This window comes from Tenebrio molitor, chromosome 8, assembly GCF_963966145.1.
Source record: "Tenebrio molitor chromosome 8, icTenMoli1.1, whole genome shotgun sequence".
Classification (NCBI taxonomy): domain Eukaryota; kingdom Metazoa; phylum Arthropoda; class Insecta; order Coleoptera; family Tenebrionidae; genus Tenebrio; species Tenebrio molitor.
In genome coordinates this window covers 11605420-11608657 of record NC_091053.1, presented here as the reverse complement: position 1 = coordinate 11608657, position 3238 = coordinate 11605420, and the positions used below count along the sequence as shown (strand labels likewise).

General features: G+C 37.6%; 1 long non-coding RNA gene across 1 annotated transcript; it reads left to right on the top strand.

The window, feature by feature from the left end:
- Window positions 1–397: 397 nt before the first annotated feature.
- LOC138136622 (uncharacterized) lies at window positions 398–1235 on the top strand. The gene is made up of 2 exons (XR_011161368.1): window positions 398–581; window positions 756–1235. It is a non-coding gene; the product is annotated as an uncharacterized lncRNA (long non-coding RNA).
- Window positions 1236–3238: the final 2003 nt, after the last annotated feature.

Genomic DNA, 3238 nt, shown 5'->3' with positions numbered 1-3238 from the left:
AGAAAAAATTTCGATTTTACCATTTATAATTTCAGCAACAGGAATAGTACCGCAATCTCTTTTTGAAAATTTAAAAATTTTGGACTTAGAGGACAAATTGGTGGTTGAAATTCAAAAAGGTATATCATTATACTTATCCGTAATAGTGTATGTACTCCGGCAAAATTAATTGCCGTTCCGCCGGGTGGAGGTGGGATACGAAAAATACTCTTATTTCTTGAGTAGTGTATAATATCCTACATTCCTACACTACGTGGTCTTAGAAAAGATTACTGTAATGCCTTAATTATGTGAAAACTGAAAACATCGTAATCGTTCGGAGGAAGGAAAACAAACTGTTCCCCCTCCCCAAAAATAGTGGCGGTAATGTCTATTCCATAAAGCCAAATAGAAATAAGATTTGCGATGGCGCGTGTGCGCCTTACGTAAGAACTCATCATAATCGATGATCTTATCTCTTTTACTAAAGGCTCGTCATTTATCCTCGAAACCTTGTCAGTTGCAAACGTTATAATTTAACTGTGACTAAAGTGGAATTTCCTGTGTTAATTTTGAATTAAAACAACTCGCAAAAATGAATCGTAGGTATTTTCTAAATCTGACCATGTTATTTACCATTAATTATTTCAAACCGAAAACAAGCATAATCACCTTTCCGCAAACTACTTGTTTGGCTAAATCTGCTCTTTGCACAATTGTTAAAACGAATTTAATTGTCATAGCAACCTTTCCTTTTAAACATATTTTTGTTGCAGTGGTAAATATCAACCTATATATCCAGATGAATGTTTACTCGACGGAAGAAATCGCCGCCATGATGCCTGCAGTGGCAGCCATCTCTGCCGCGACCGTGGCCGTGTTTGTGATTTGGAGAAATTATTTTTTAAAGGGCTTTACCAAACGCAACGTAATGACCCAACACACAGAATGGGTCCAGATAATGGCTACCTAAATAACGTAACGAATAAATAGGAAAAAAATGACGAATACATTTCCGTAAGCAAGTGTTCAGTTGCCGATACCGCCTTGCGAGATACCGGAATTTGGTCAAGACAAAGAAACAAGTGCAGGTCTAGTTATTTTAGCAGCTTGAAAAACCATTGATGGATTTAGTGATTTAAAAATAGCTTCACGTAACTCATAAGTCATAACTCATAAAATGTAAATGTTATCAATATTGCATCATACCTCAATTGTAAAACATCATTTTCTTCCAAATATAGGTATGCCATTTCTGTGAGTCCTCATTTATCACCTGACACTATAATCCTGTTTGTCCATTACAAACAGTACCACAATTTGTAAATTAAATACACCACAACACATTTTCTAGTTTCGTCGGTTAAAAAGTTAGGTTATGGTTATTTGATAAAATTCTTCGACTACAGCCAAGCACGAATTCCGGTAAATTGTGGTCTCAACAAATACTTTTTTAAAACGACTACCCTTCCAATTCTAGTTCTTTTTTTCCAAAAGCTTCTAGTGACCAAGTAATTAGCAGCTCCGTGACCCAGATTACCATCGTCGCCTTGGCCCCACGAGTAGACTTCTTTGTTAAAGTTTATCTAGGGATTTTATTCTTTGTCGGCGACAGCGCCAAACAGTGCTTTCCTCGGAATTAACGGCAATTTTTTGTTGAAAACGTGCTGAACGTACTCCAACAAAGTGGGAACATGAACGGAGCCGGTGCCGCCAATTCCAAATCGACCTCCTGCGTACGAAAATAAAAATTGTTTTCCCGCTGCCTGTCATGTAAATCAGTTGTATAATCATAGCAACATGGCCTGTAAGTTGACAATAACATTCATTTTTATTGTTTCCCTTGACGTCGGAATTAATATTTTCACGAAAGTTCTAGGGAAATAATAATTTTGACAACGAAGATGAAAGTTCAAAAGTTTATTTGAAATAGAAAACGAAGGATTCTGTCCATTGAATAGTCGCCCCAGTCGAACCACAGGCTTGCCGGTGATTTTAGTTGTGATCGTCCCAGGATGTAGGCAAGCATTATCTCTTCCGCAACAGTGGATACATTTTTCTTGCCGCACCAGTTTTTAAATGATTCGTATGTACACTCGTATCGGTTCGCAATTTTCCGGCAGTGCACTTGTGCACTTGCGGCTTCTTCAATTTCATCTATCTCAATATTTCTTAATTTCACCATTACAAACACTTTTCATGTCATTCAATAATTTTGTTTATAATTGGTAACATGGCACGATTCTCACGAAATGAGGTTGAAATCAAAATTAATTGCGATGACAGGTGACAGAAAAAAAAATGGGGTTATGAAAGACAATTGTTGACAGTCGTTTCGGTCGTAGTTCATAGTGTTTTTTTATTCTCATTTTATTATTTCACTCAAAAGGTATGATATGGTAGCTACCACCTTTTTGTACATAATAATTATTTTGTGTTACGTAAATAAACTCAGTCAAATACATACATACATACAATCAAATACATTTTTGCAAATCAGATAATTGCGGCATTTCAAAAGTTACGCGCGATTCTGACACTGACTTTATAATCATTGATGTTGGAATATTCAAGCGATTCAACGATTCTGCGTTCTGCGCACCCCGGCGCGCATACACCGTGACTCCAACACAATACGTTGTACTGAATACACACACATTTTATTTTAATAAACTTTATCTCGTTACGCTTTACACGTTGTGTAGTTATTTTCTGAAGCCACACACGTTGGTTCCGAATCAACCACAACCAACAGGTTATGGGCCCAGGCGAGATTTAAGCAATTAAGTGAATATAAAGTACAGTAAAATTCGGTGCACGTGGAAATTTTGAGGTTAAGGATGGCAGACTTATTTCGTGCAAACATAACGAAGCTCAACAACGACAACTACTCCGTTTGGAAATTTAAAATGGAGCTCTTACTCATGAAGGAAGATTTATGGAGTCAGGTTAGCACGAAAAAACCTGCGGACACAACGGCAGCCGCGTCATGGCAGAAAAGGGATGACAGAGCACGAGCAACCATAGGGCTACTCGTCGAGGATTCGCAGCTCATCCATATACGTAAAGATACGACGGCGAAAGGGGCATGGGAATCATTAAAGAATTATCACGAAAAATCGACTCTAACAAGTAAGGTATATCTTCTCAGGCAGATTTGCAATTTAAAGTTGAGCGAAACAGGTAACATGGAACAACATGTTACAACCATGCAAGATTTGGTAGATAAGTTGACGGCGCTTGGCGAGGAAATAAAGGA